At 43.1% G+C, this 14347-nt stretch overlaps 1 pseudogene; it reads left to right on the top strand.

Annotated features, from left to right (window-relative positions):
• The first annotated feature begins 13733 nt into the window (after nucleotides 1-13733).
• LOC130360002 (U2 spliceosomal RNA) lies at nucleotides 13734-13836 on the top strand (annotated as a pseudogene).
• The last annotated feature ends 511 nt before the right edge of the window (nucleotides 13837-14347 follow it).

Raw genomic sequence — 14347 nt, 5'->3', positions numbered from 1 at the left:
TTATACATTACATACACATCACACATAGACATCATACACACATTATACATTACATACACATCACACATAGACATCATACATACATTATACATTACATACACATCACACACAGACAGACATCATACACACATCATACATTACATACACATCACACACAGACAATATACACACTATACATTACATACACATCACACACAGACAGACATCATACACACATCATACATTACATACACATCACACACAGACATTATACACACATTATACATTACATACACATCACACACAGACAGACATTATACACACATCATACATTACATACACATCACACACAGACATTATACACACATTATACATTACATACACATCACACACAGACAGACATTATACACACATCATACATTACATACACATCACACACAGACATTATACACACATTATACATTACATACACATCACACACAGACAGACATTATACACACATTATACATTACATACACATCACACAGACAGACATCATACACACATCATACATTACATACACATCACACACAGACATTATACACACATTATACATTACATACACATCACACATAGACATCATACACACATTATACATTACATACACATCACACATAGACATAATACACACATTATACATTACATACACATCACACATAGACATCATACACACATTATACATTACATACACATCACACAGACATCATACACACATTATACATTACATACACATCACACATAGACATCATACACACATTATACATTACATACACATCACACAGACATCATACACACATTATACATTACATACACATCACACATAGACATCATACACACATTATACATTACATACACATCACACACAGACAGACATCATACACACATCATACATTACATACACATCACACATTATACACACATTATACATTACATACACATCACACATAGACATCATACACACATTATACATTACATACACATCGACATCATACACACATACATTACATACACATCACACATAGGCATCATACACACATTATACATTACATACACATCACACATAGACATCATACACACATTATACATTACATACACATCACACACAGACAGACATCATACACACATCATACATTACATACACATCACACATTATACACACATTATACATTACATACACATCACACATAGACATCATACACACATTATACATTACATACACATCACACACAGACATTATACACACATACACTCACACCATACATATACAACCACCCTTCCTGTCCCCGCCACCTGCATTCTCTGCCTCTTCACCTGAGCCACCATGAGTGGGCATCAGAGCTGTAGTCCCGGCCGGTGTGAGGTTACACGGGTTTGAAAATCTCCCCTCACACCGGACGTCCTCTCCTCTCTCTCCTCACCCGCTCTGTTTTCCCCGTACAAACATGCAACCTCCCCGTGGTGGATTAGGTCCTGTGAAGAAAGAGCAGGGGGAGGGGGAGGGATAGAGCTGTGTGCGGGGGAGGAGCTGTGTGCCGAGCTGTGGACATCCATTCTCTCCCCCTGTCTTCTTTTGTTATGTGTAGCTGCGTCCTCCATCCTCCGGGAGGATTAGATAAGGGGGCGTGGCTCAATTATGTAATGCGAACGTGCGACCTCGGACTCTGCGGTCAGCTGGGGGCCCCCGCTGCCCCCTCCATACTTGCATCCGCTCCTGCGCCTCACACCGGCAGTAAAGAAAAATATTGGGGAAGTTGGTCTGTCCCTGCTAGCCCGATACAGGCCTAAATCTATAAACAATTCACCTCCCCGGCACCCAAAACTACTTGTCCCGGGCGTCGGGCGATAGAATTTCCACATCCCTGTGTGAGGAATCTATGCTACCTAATGTGGATAAACTATGTTACCTAATGCGGGGAATCTGTGCTACCTAATGTGGGGAAACTATGCTACCTAATGTGGGGAAACTATGCTACCTAATGTGGGGAAACTATGTTGCCTAATGTGGGGAATCTGTGCTAACTAATGTGTGGAAACTATGCTACCTAATGTGAAGAAACAATGTTACCTAATGTGGGGAATCTGTGCTACCTAATGTGGGGAAACTATGCTACCTAATGTGGGGAAACTATGTTACCTAATGTGGGTAATCTGTGCTACCTAATGTGGGCAAACTATGCTACCTAATGTGGGGAAACTATGTTACCTAATGTGGGGAATCTGTGCTACCTAATGTGATGAAACTTTGCTACCTAATGTGGGGAAACTATGTTACCTAATGTGGGGAATCTGTGCTATTTAATGTGGGGAAACTATGCTACCTAATTTGGGGAAACTATGTTACCTAATGTGGGGAAACTATGATACCTAATGTGGGGAAACTGCTACCTAATGTAGGGAATATATGCTACCTAATGTGGGGAAACTGCTACCTAATGTAGGGAATATATGCTACCTAATGTGGGGAAACTATGCTACTTAATGTGAGGAAACTATGCTACCTAATGTGGGGAATCTATGCTACCTAATGTTGGGAATCTATGCTACCTAATGTGGGGGGGCTTGAATGAGCTGCGGCATATGGGAGGCCTTAATAAATAATTAGAAACTTATACAGGGGGGGGGGGGTCCTCCCGAGCAAGTGACATATGGGAGTCCACCTGAGTAAGTGACACATGGAGGGGGGGGGGGTCCTGAACAATTGATGTTTTTTTTTTGGGGGGGGGGCCCAGGCACATTCTTTGCACAAGGGCCCTCTGCTGTCTGTGTCTGCCCCTGCCTCACACCCTCTGTGGCTCTGCCTCCCGACCTGTAAGAGGAGCTCCAGGATCCCCCTGTAACGGTGCCGGCATCTTTGTAAAAAGCAGCAGGTCAGTAGGAGGTCAGCCCGTCCTGAAGTCCCAGTGACTGTGGCCGGGCCTGGCAGCATGCATGATGTAATGTCAGTCTGTGCTGTGCCCTACGACCTGTCTGGCCTATACTATATATACAAAGTAGTATATGCAGTATGATGCAGCCGGAGGGCACAGCACAGACATTGGTATAGAGTGATATACTGCTAAGCTGTGTGAGGTACCCCCTATATATATATATATATATATATATATATATATATATATATATAGCTCCCAGGACAGTGGGTACAGCTCAGTGTCCTCTGAACTGGCTAGCCCATACTACACAATGTGGGCATACCGGGAGTTATAGTTTTGCCACAGCTGGAGGCACCCTGGTTAAGAATCAATGAGAGAGTGCCTAAAAACCACCATCTCATTGTTTCTCAACCAGGGTGCCTCCAGCTGTTGCAAAACTAACCTCCCAGCATGCCTTTGGCAATGTTGACATGGTGGGAGTTGTAGTTTTGCCATAGCTAGAGGCACCCTGTTTAAAGGATAAGTTTTATGCTCAAAAACATTTCCCCTATCCGAAGTTTTAGATTGCGGGAGGTCCAACCACTGGTGCCCCCTGCGATCACTTGTTTGGAGCCCCCATGCACTAGCACAAGTGCGCGGCTCTCCCATAGAACTATATGGAGGGGGCGTGGCGGCCTCCGCTTCAGGCGAAGGTCGTGATGCGCTCCTGTGCTAGTGCACGGGGGCTCCAAACAGGAGATCGCAGTGAGCCCCAGCAGTCGGACCCCCCCCCCCCCCCCCCTCGCGATCTAAAGCTTAAGGGGAAAGATTTTGAGCATGAGACTTTTCCTTTAAGAGACAATGAGATGTGCCTATTTACCTCCATCTTATTGTTTCTCAACCAGGGTGCCTCCAGCTGTTGCAAAACTATGTATCTATCTCATATGTATCTATCTATCTCTCTCATATCGATCTCTATCTCATATCTATCTATCTCCTATCTATCTCCTATCTATCTATCTATCTATCATCTCCTATCTATCTATCTATCTCATATCTATCTATCTCCTATCTATCTATCTATCATCTCATATCTGTCTATCTATCTCATATCTATCTATCTATCTCATATCTATCTTATATCCATCTATCTATCTCATATCTATCTATCTATCTATCTCATATCTATCTCATATCTATCTATCTATCTCATATCTAACTCATATCTATCTATCTATCTCATATATATCTCATATCTATCTATCTATCTATCTCATATCTATCTATCTCATATCTATCTATCTCATATCTATCTATCTATCTATCTATCTCATATCTATCTATCTATCTATCTCCTATCTACCTATCTCATATCTATCTATCTATCATCTCATATATATCTATCTATCTCCTATCTATCTCCTATCTATCTATCTATCTATCTATCTATCATCTCATATCTATCTATCTAACTATCTATCTATCTCATATCTATCTCATATCTATCTATCTACCTATCTCATATCTATCTATCTCATATCTATGTATCTATTTCCTATCTATCTATCTATCTATCATCTCATATCTATCTCATATCTATCTATATATCTATCTCATATCTATCTATCTATCTCATATCTATCTATCTCATATCTATCTATTTATCTCATATCTATCTCATATCTATCTATCTATCTCATATCTATCTACCTATCTATCTCATATCTATCTATCTATCTATCTATCATCTCATATCTATCTATCTATCTCCTATCTATCTATCTATCTCCTATCTATCTATCTATCTATCTATCTCCTATCTATCTCCTATCTAGCTATCTCATATCTATCTATCTATCTCATATCTATCTATCTCATATCTATCTATCTATCTCATATCTATCTATCTATCTCATATCGATCTCTCCATCTCATATCTATCTATCTCATATCTATCTATCTCATATCTATCTATCTATCTCATATCTATGTATCTACCATCTCTCTCTCATATCTATCTATCTATCTATCTATCTATCATATCTCTCTCATATCTATCTCATATATATCTATCTCGCTCATATCTATCTCATATCTATCTATCTCATATCTATCTATCTCATATCTTTTTATATTCTATCTATCTATATCTATCTATCTCATATCTATCTATTTATCTATCTATCTCATATCTATCTCATATCTATCTATCTATCTATCTATCTCATATCTATCTATATTCTATCTATCTATATCTATCTATCTCATATCTATCTATTTATTTATCTATCTCATATCTATCTCATATCTATCTATCTATCTATCTATCTATCTATATCATATCAATCTACTATCTATCTATCTAGTCCAAATAAAAGCAGCACCTCCAGACAATACTTCAGACTTGTAGATGGTGCAAGCACTTAGGGGTAGATTTATTAAAACCTGTGCAGAGGAAAAATTGCCCAGTTGCCCATAGCAACCAATCAGATCGCTCCTTTCATTTTTCACCAACGTTTCGGTGATCTCTCATCATCACCATTTTCAAGACTTGAAAATGGTGATGAGAGATCACCGAAACATTGTCTACTGCATCATGGAAGAAAACACTGCTAGTTTGATTCACGGATATTGGTGTGCTGCATATATTTACTTTATCTATCTATCTATCTGTCTATCTATCTCTCTCATATCTATCTATCCATCTCATATCTATCTCCTATTTATTTATCTATCTATCTCATATCTATCTGTCTATCTATCTATCTCATATCTCTCTCATATCTATCTCATATCTATCTGTCTATCTATCTATCTCATATCTATCTATCTATCTATCTATCTATCTATCTAGACAAAGAATAAGTCAGCCAGCACTTTAGTTGATACCAAACTATTATATGGACCTGGCCTACAGGTGCATGCTACTAGGCTAGATATACAGCAACAGAAGAATACAGCAGCACACTGCCAGCACAAAGATATAGGTGCAACATGAATATGCAGTTAAAACATGAAGAGCTATACAGCTATGGTGTAATAGATGCAAATGTGAAACTATGAAATAGTGAGGCACTTAGCTCGCAAATTTGTCTCCGCCGGCGGTCAAATAGCTTGGACCGTCCCACCGCCATAAGGTGGCCTCCTTGGGACGGACCCTACACTGTGAATATGCCTCTGTGTGAACAGTTCAGTAAGCATGGCAGGGTCTGGAACATCCAAGACACCTTATATACACACCTGATAGAGGTGGGTGGGGTGCCAAGGAGGCCACCTTATCGCGGTGGGACGGTCCAAGCTATTTGACCGCCGGCGGAGACAAATTTGCGAGCTAAGAGGGAGATGTATCATTGCATTTAGACAATTTTTCACATCCACAAATTTTGCGCAATTGCGCTTTTTTTGCATAGAGCTGCGTTTTTTTTGGTGGACAGTTTTCTAAAGTTGTCACCAGTTTGGTCTACAATACACCACCTAATCCAGTGGACTGGTATTTATCAATTGCGCAAAAAAAAGTAGATGTTTTTTTTTGCGCAATTGCGCTTTTTTGCAAGAAAAGTAGTCTAAACCTAAGAGTGCTAGCAAGGACTCGTAGAAAATGGCAGACGGTGGAAGATGCAGGTGGGGGATGCAGGAGCCGTCTCTTAGCACTGCAGTACTACAACTTCTCCCATCATGGGACAGAATCTGTCCCATAATGGGAGTAGTTGTAGTACTGCAGCGCTGAGAGACGCACATCCCCCATCTGTGGGACTCTATTGTGACTGTTAGGACTACTACTCCAATCATGGACAGACTCTGTCCATGATGGGAGTTGTAGTCCTGGGGCTGAAGGACAGATCGCAGCAGGTCATTCTCCACAGACCCGCTGCAATCTGCATTTATTAACTTAAAAAGCCGGCGGTACATGCGGCTCTACTGCGCTACCGCCGGCTCCCGTATGCAGATGTCACAATTCATAATCCCCGCCTCCGGGAGAGGGGAGCTCTGATTGTTGGAAAGCTATTCACCACTATACACCAATCAGAGCTCCTGTCTTCTGGTGGGGATTATGAATTGTGACAGGTCTATACAGGGGAGCGAGTGGAGCCGCTTCTACTGTATATAATTGTTATGTGTATTTCCCCCCCCAGACTAATACTGACCCCTTCTATAGTGAGCGCTGGGACCGCTGTGTGATTGACAGGTCCCCAGCGCAAGTGTCCGGCCCCACTGACCTTTATATGTTATAAATCTTTATGATACACACTGCCCGTCCTCCTCTTCATTCTTCTGATACCGAAGACGCGCGGCTTCTGATTTCACTATAGTCAGAGCGCCTATAGTCTATAGACTATGATACAGAAGCCGCGCGTCTCCGGTATCAGAAGAATGAAGAGGAGGACGGGCAGTGTGTATCATAAAGATTTATAACATATAAAGGTCAGTGGGGCCGGACACTTGCGCTGGGGACCTGTCAATCACATAGCGGTCCCAGCGCTCACTATAGAAGGGGTCAGTATTAGTCTGGGGGGGGGGTACAGTACACATAACAATTATATACTGTAGAAGCGGGTCCACCTGCTCCCCTGTATAGACCTGTCACAATTCATAATCCCCGCCAGAAGACAGGAGCTCTGATTGGTGTATAGTGGTGAATAGCTTTCCACCAATCAGAGCTCCGGTCTCCCGGCGGCGGGGATTATGAATCGTGACATCTGTATACAGGAGGCGGCGGGGAGTGCAGTGTTGCCGCATGTACCGCTGGCTTTTTAAGTTAGTAAATGCAGATCGCAGCTGGTCTTTGGAGAATGACCTGCTGCGATCTGTCCTTCAGCCCGAGGACTACAACTCCCATCATGGACAGAGTCTGTCCATGATGGGAGTAGTAGTCCTAACAGTCACAATACAGTTTCACAGCTGGGGGATGTGTAAGAGCCATCCCTCAGCACTGTGGTACTACAACTACTCCCATCATGGGACACAAAATTTCCCATGATGGGAGTAGTAGTCCAAGGGCAGACTGACGGATCTCATGGGTCTCACTCTTGAGACCCCTTGCAACTTCTCCGCCCCTGCCCCCTAGTGATGACATCATTAGGGGGCGGAGCTTCACAGTCCAGGCCTGAAGCCAGGGTGGTAAGTATGGCTCTGTTCTCATTATGCGTTTTGCATAATGGGAACAGAGCCTTTCTGGCAGTGTGTTCCCAAACAGGGAGACTCCAGCTGTTGTTTACCTACAGCCCCCATGATGGGAGTTGTAGTTTAGCAACAATTGGAGGCTCCCTCTTTAGGAACACACTGCATTATGTGCGCACTCCCCAGGGGAGAGCGCCAAAAATGTACTGACCCATTTTTCGTGTTTTTATTTTCTTGTCATTTCAGATAAGTGAATGCAGAGGACTACCTGAGATTCGGTGGAGTGTGACGATGACTAGCATTTTTTTAATGTCAATAAAAGGGTTAACGAGGGCTGTGGGGGAGTGTTTTTTTAAATACATTTTTTATTTCATGTGTTGTGTTTTTTATAATTGAAATTTCCGGCTTAGTAGTGGAAGCCGTATTGTAGACGGAATCTATTACTAAGCTGGCCTTAGCGTTAGCCCCGAAAACAGCTAGCCCTAACCCCCAATTATTACCCCACAATTATCACCGCCACAGGGGTGCCGGGAAGAGCCGGTACCAACAGGCCCGGAGCATCAAAAATAGCGCTCCTTGGCATAGGCGGTAACAGGCTGGGGTTATTTAGGCTGGGGAGGGCCAGTAACAATGGTCCCTGCACAATCTGGTAATGTCAGGCTGTTGCTGATTGGTTGGTGTCTGATTGACACTGAAAATATGGGGAAGCCTATGTGTTGTTTTTTTTTTTGTAATAAAAAAAGTGTGTGGTTCCCCATATTTCAGTGTCAGTCAGATACCAACCAATCACAACAGCCTGACGTTACCAGGGTGGGCGAGGACCATTGTTACTGGCTCTCCCCAACCTAAATAACCCCAGCCAGGAGTGCTATTTTTGACACTCCAGGCCTGTTGGTACTGGCTCTTCCCGGCAACCCTGTGGCGGTGGGTAATGGGGTAATAATTGGGGGTTAGTGCTAGCTGTTTTTGTGGCTAACGCTAAGCCAGGCATTGAAAAAAAATGTATTTAAAAAAAAAAAAAAAACACTCCCCACACAGCCCTCATTAAACCTTTTATTGACATAAAAAAAAGCTGGTCATCATCGCAATACACTGAATCTGACGTAGTCCTCCCCATTCACGTATCCGAAATGAGAAAAAAAAAAGGTTAGGACATCATTTGCGATCTCACCTGGTGAGTGCGCCCATACTGCAGTGTGTAACAGGGAGCCTGCAACTGTTCTTGTCTGCCTACTGTATCCTGTATATACAGTCATCTATAGATGGCTGTATATACAGGAGAGCGCACAAAGATTTAACTCAGAGCTGCAGTGTGGGTTAACTCTTTCCTTGCTGGGCTCCTGTATAGTATACATGGATACACTATGCCCCCTGTATACTATACAGCGGGCGGAGGTAAGTAGTGATGCTCTCCACCCTGTATATGTATATGCTATACATCACTCCTCACCTCCTTACACTCCGTGGGGCTGGCGCTCTGCATCCGACCCATGGAGTAGTACCTGCAGTGAAAAAAATGCACACAGGGTACAAAAATGTTTGTTTCCGCACACCAGCAAAAATGCAAGAAAAAACACAAGGGGAGAGATTAATCAAAACCTATGTAGAGGAAGAGTGGTGCAGTTGCCCATAGCAACCTATCAGATTGCTCCTTTCATTTTTGTAAAGAAGCAATCTGATTGGTTGCCATGGGTAACTGCACTACTCTTTCTCTGTACAGTTTTTGATAAATCTCCCCCAAGAAAAATTACCAAAATGCAGGAAAAGCTGGGACCGTTTTTCAGGCGTTTTTGCTGGTGGACAAAAAAAAACCTAAGTGAAATCCTGAAAAACAATAGAACAAAAGCCCAGCGTCCAGGATACACCACTATTCCTCTGAGGTGTAGAACAGGTCTACAAATAGAACTTTGTGGAGATTTAGACCATTGCACGAAATTTATCATGGGGCTTGCACAAGTTTGATAAATTTGGAGAAATTGCTCCAAATTTAGACCAACCAAAATGATCTACAAAAAACGTCTACCAACAACAACATTGATACATCTCCCCCTAAGTGCCTCACTATTTCATAGTTTCACATTTGCATCTATTACACCATAGCTGTATAGCTCTTCATGTTTTAACTGCATATTCATGTTGCACCTATATCTTTGTGCTGGCAGTGTGCTGCTGCATTCTTCTGTTGCTGTATATCTAGCCTAGTAGCATGCACCTGTAGGCCAGGTCCATATAATAGTTTGGTATCAACTAAAGTGCTGGCTGACTTATTCTTTGTCTGTATTGCACATACGGGGGAGTGGCTACCTCCATGTTGGCCTTGCACCCCACCCACCTCTATCAGGTGTGTATATAAGGTGTCTTGGATGTTCCAGACCCTGCCATGCTTACTGAACTGTTCACACAGAGGCATATTCACAGTGTAGGGTCCATCCCAAGTAGGCCACTTTATCGCGGTGGGACGGTCCAAGCTATTTGACCGCCGGCGGAGACAAATTTGCGAGCTAAGTGCCTCACTATTTCATAGTTTCACATTTGCATCTATTACACCATAGCTGTATAGCTCTTCATGTTTTAACTGCATATTCATGTTGCACCTATATCTTTGTGCTGGCAGTGTGCTGCTGCATTCTTCTGTTGCTGTATATCTAGCCTAGTAGCATGCACCTGTAGGCCAGGTCCATATAATAGTTTGGTATCAACTAAAGTGCTGGCTGACTTATTCTTTGTCTGTATTGCACATACGGGGGAGTGGCTACCTCCATGTTGGCCTTGCACCCCACCCACCTCTATCAGGTGTGTATATAAGGTGTCTTGGATGTTCCAGACCCTGCCATGCTTACTGAACTGTTCACACAGAGGCATATTCACAGTGTAGGGTCCGTCCCAAGGAGGCCACCTTATCGCGGTGGGACGGTCCAAGCTATTTGACCGCCGGCGGAGACAAATTTGCGAGCTAAGTGCCTCACTATTTCATAGTTTCACATTTGCATCTATTACACCATAGCTGTATAGCTCTTCATGTTTTAACTGCATATTCATGTTGCACCTATATCTTTGTGCTGGCAGTGTGCTGCTGCATTCTTCTGTTACTGTATATCTAGCCTAGTAGCATGCACCTGTAGGCCAGGTCCATATAATAGTTTGGTATCAACTAAAGTGCTGGCTGACTTATTCTTTGTCTGTATTGCACATACGGGGGAGTGGCTACCTCCATGTTGGCCTTGCACCCCACCCACCTCTATCAGGTGTGTATATAAGGTGTCTTGGATGTTCCAGACCCTGCCATGCTTACTGAACTGTTCACACAGAGGCATATTCACAGTGTAGGGTCCGTCCCAAGGAGGCCACCTTATCGCGGTGGGACGGTCCAAGCTATTTGACCGCCGGCGGAGACAAATTTGCGAGCTAAGTGCCTCACTATTTCATAGTTTCACATTTGCATCTATTACACCATAGCTGTATAGCTCTTCATGTTTTAACTGCATATTCATGTTGCACCTATATCTTTGTGCTGGCAGTGTGCTGCTGCATTCTTCTGTTACTGTATATCTAGCCTAGTAGCATGCACCTGTAGGCCAGGTCCATATAATAGTTTGGTATCAACTAAAGTGCTGGCTGACTTATTCTTTGTCTGTATTGCACATACGGGGGAGTGGCTACCTCCATGTTGGCCTTGCACCCCACCCACCTCTATCAGGTGTGTATATAAGGTGTCTTGAATGTTCCAGACCCTGCCATGCTTACTGAACTGTTCACACAGAGGCATATTCACAGTGTAGGGTCCGTCCCAAGGAGGCCACCTTATCGCAGTGGGACGGTCCAAGCTATTTGACCGCCGGCGGAGACAAATTTGCGAGCTAAGTGCCTCACTATTTCATAGTTTCACATTTGCATCTATTACACCATAGCTGTATAGCTCTTCATGTTTTAACTGCATATTCATGTTGCACCTATATCTTTGTGCTGGCAGTGTGCTGCTGCATTCTTCTGTTGCTGTATATCTATCTATCTATCTCATATCTATCTGTCTATCTATCTATCTCATATCTATCTATCTAGAAAAATAAAGCCAGTGCAGTACTCCATAAAGTGAAAAACGGGGTGATTTATTCCATCAAAAAAACGTTACCTAATGGGGGCATTACCTACCTGATGAAACTACCTACTGGGGGCATTACCTATCTGGGGGCACTACCTACTGGGGGCATTACCTTCTACATACCTACTGGGGGCATTACCTACTACATGCTTACTGGGGGCAATAAATACGACCTACCTGGAGGCATCAACCACTACCTACTGGGGATATTACCTACCTGGAGGCATCACCTACTAGGTACATTATCGATCTGCTTGGGCATCCTATCTTATAGGGGTATTCCCTACCTACCCACTGTGGGCTTTACCTGTGTGATGGGGGAAACAATGTAAAGGGACCTGTCTACCCCCTTGAGTGACCAACTGCCTAAAGGAGGGGGGGCTACCTACTCTTCCCCCCAACCCACTTTTCTACCCACTATACTGGGCGCTATAAGCGCTGGAAAAGTGCAGAGTCTTAAATGTTTGTTTGGCAGGTTCTGTGGAGTTGTGGCTGGAAGAAATAGTCATGACGGTCTGGGCCGGATGGATAAGAAAAGGAAATTGACTGACACCGATCAGAGAAGACGTCACCTGATGTAACTTTATGTAATCTCTTATATGGTCTGTAGAGCCTGTGTAGAGCTGAGGCACTAACTTCTGTGTAAAGTGGTTTATTCAGTATTTGTATGGTAATATTATCCTGTTACTATGTGGAGGTAATGTGTAGTCATAGTGTGGTACAATTATTTGAACCTTGTATAGAGCTGTTGTTGGTTATACTGGTCTGTGGTCTATGGTCTATTTATCAACTGCTGGTTTGGTGTTTGTTGAGTAACTTATACAAAGTAAGAGATTATTATTATTATTATTATTATTGTCTTCTATTCTTTAAAGTAAACATTTTTGGATTATTCTTAGTTCTGACCCAGTTGCATGGAATAATGGTCTACTGTAGTGTTTTCCAACCAGGGTGCCTCCAGCTGTTGCAAAACTACATTTTCCAGCATGCCCAAGCAGCCAAAAGCTGTCTGGACATGCTGAGACTTGTAGTTTTGCAACTGCTGGAGGCACCCTGGTTGGGAAAAGCTGGTCTACAATAAAGCTATTGAAGTGCAAAGTTCATATTCGTATTTATGTATGTGTTTTAAAATGAATTCTTTCCCCTTTTATGAACAAGTATATAATTACGATATGCCATGAGCTTGAAAAATTACGCAATATGGGGCTGGTATGCAACTTTTTCCAGGGCTGGTTTTTATCCCCAGTCCGGCCCTGCCCGTGGCTGTTGGTTTTATACCGTTTGGGGACAGCCAAGGAGGCGTCAGCAGGCAACACAGGTAAGTGTGTGCTTGTGTGTGTGTGTGTGTGTGTGTGTTTCCTATGCAGATCCTAAACCCAGTATCAAATGAAAGTAGGAGGAGTAAGAAGGGTTCCTGCCAAAGCCAGGTTATGGATTGCATTTAAAAATGGTCCATCAGAGTGAAATGGACTCCCATCTTCCTGCTTAGCAATAATGATATGGGTTTAGGGTCTGCTGTGTGTACTGGTGGGTGACTGCCACCCAGCCAGAGTGTGTATGGGAGGCTGCCAGCCAGCCTTCCTTCCTACAAGTAGTGATGGTGCATGTGAAGGGGACAGCGTTGGTTCCTCCCCTTTCACAGTTATCACTTCTCATCCTTCCTTTTGGCTGGTATCAAATGTGGTGTCTGTTTATATCAGTTTAATATCTGATATGTCCCCTATCTGGACACATATATTAAGTGCACCACCAGGTTTCAGTGTTGGAAAGAAAGATTACCTGTTTATTTGCTGCTGCAGCTGCTTGCTGGCTAGTCCAGTGGGCCCCTACTGCAGGCAAAAGACAATAGGTGGTGCCGCTTATGTCTGGCCCCTGTTGGAGCGACCCGGCACAGGACTGCTGCTGCTGAATGTCCTCTTTAATTGAATAAGCTCAGCAACCAGCACACCTGTGCAGGTTGGACATGACATGATAGGTAGCTGTCTTTCAGGTAGTGGGTGCTGAATCTTGTTAATTGACATGGGGGTATCATTGCTGTTGATTGACCATGCATTGGTACTGTGGTATTGGAATAATAAAAACAAATGTTGCCAGCCAGCCATCCATAGCAATAATGGATAGGACAGCAGCTATGAGGCATTTGTTTGTACAAACTGCTGCTCACAACTAATGTTGTAATATAGTGTCTCCATCTGCTGGTGGTATTAAATAAGCAATAGTGCAATGATAGGGTCTGAAAAAGAAGAAAAATAAGAAGCAGCAG

The sequence above is a fragment of the Hyla sarda genome, chromosome 2 (genome assembly GCF_029499605.1).
Source record: "Hyla sarda isolate aHylSar1 chromosome 2, aHylSar1.hap1, whole genome shotgun sequence".
Taxonomy (NCBI): domain Eukaryota; kingdom Metazoa; phylum Chordata; class Amphibia; order Anura; family Hylidae; genus Hyla; species Hyla sarda.
Note: the sequence above shows the minus strand (reverse complement) of the source record. Positions and strands in the feature narration are given on the sequence as shown.